Below are 1,240 nucleotides of genomic sequence, written 5' to 3'. Positions count from 1 at the left end.
CAATCCTCCTGCCTCAGCCTCCCAAGTCACTGAAATTACAGGCTTGCAGCACCACACCCAACTTCTAGAGGTACTTTTATGACTTGCCTTCTTCTGACTTCACCGATATTTATTAAACAATAGATGGTGTGTTAGCTTTCCATCACTGTCACAAAGTACCTGAGATAATCATTTTAATAAAGAAAATGCTTATTTGGGGTCACAGTTTCAGGGGTTTCAGATCATGATTGTCTGGCCCTGTTCCTGTGGTCCTGTGGTAAGGCAGTAATCATGGTAGGAACATGAGTCAGAGAGGCCTGTTCACCTCACAGCAGTCAAGGAGCAAAGAGGGAGAGACAAGGGCCGGGGCTGTAGCTCAGTGGCAGAGCTTGCCCAGCACATGTGAGGCACTGGGTTTGATCATCAGTACCACATAAAAATAAATAAATAATACAAAGGAAGTACATTATCTACAACTAAAAATATTTTTTAAAAAAGAGAGAGAGAGGATTGGGGATGTAGCTCAGTTGGTAGAGTGTTTGCCTTGCAAGCACAAGGCCCTGGGTTCAATCCCCAGCACCGCAAAAAAAAAAAAAAAAAAAAAAAAAGGAGAGAGAGAGAGAGAGAGGCACCAGGGTCCCAAAATTCCCTTCGAGGACATGCCTCCAGGCACCTATCTTCTTCCCAATGGGCCCCAGGCCCCAGTTCCTAAGCACACAGACTGGCAACCAAGTCTTTAACAAGGTGTCTCTTATTTTTTGAAGGCCATATTGAATACAGTATTTCCAAATGGAGTTAGGTGAGGCCATGGGGAGCAGGTATTGGTGGAGAGGGGTGATTTGAGGGAAGTGCTTACTGAGATTTAATTCAATGACCTTCATCCTTTCCTAATTAGGTAGAAACAGCCCAATCTTACAGGAATAGCCTTGGTAGGCTACAGCATTCTTCCACCTCCTCTTCAAAAGCTGTCAGAGGCTTGTGTGAACAGAAACCAATACAGGAAATAATCACAGCAGCCTCTACTACCCATGACAATGACTGACCACAGGTGTGCAGGAATCCACCTTTCCCTGTATATTTTGTTGGTTTCATTTATCTGTTTTTGAGGCCAGGGTTTACTGTGTGGTCCAGGCTTGTCTTGAAATCCTGGATTCCCATGATGCTTACAGTCTCAGCCTCCAGGTGCTGGGAGGCAGGTGTGCACCCCCATGCCTGGCTGTCCCTGTATATTTTAATTTGCACATAACCCTCGCCACTTACC

At 45.2% G+C, this 1,240-nt stretch overlaps 1 non-coding gene across 1 annotated transcript; it reads left to right on the top strand.

Moving 5' to 3' along the window:
* Positions 1-490: 490 nt before the first annotated feature.
* On the top strand, positions 491-564 carry Trnaa-ugc (transfer RNA alanine (anticodon UGC)). The gene has a single exon. It is a non-coding gene; the product is annotated as a tRNA-Ala (tRNA).
* Positions 565-1,240: the final 676 nt, after the last annotated feature.

Source organism: Sciurus carolinensis, chromosome 15 (genome assembly GCF_902686445.1).
Source record: "Sciurus carolinensis chromosome 15, mSciCar1.2, whole genome shotgun sequence".
NCBI lineage: Eukaryota > Metazoa > Chordata > Mammalia > Rodentia > Sciuridae > Sciurus > Sciurus carolinensis.
This window is presented reverse-complemented; position numbering and strand designations above follow the sequence as displayed.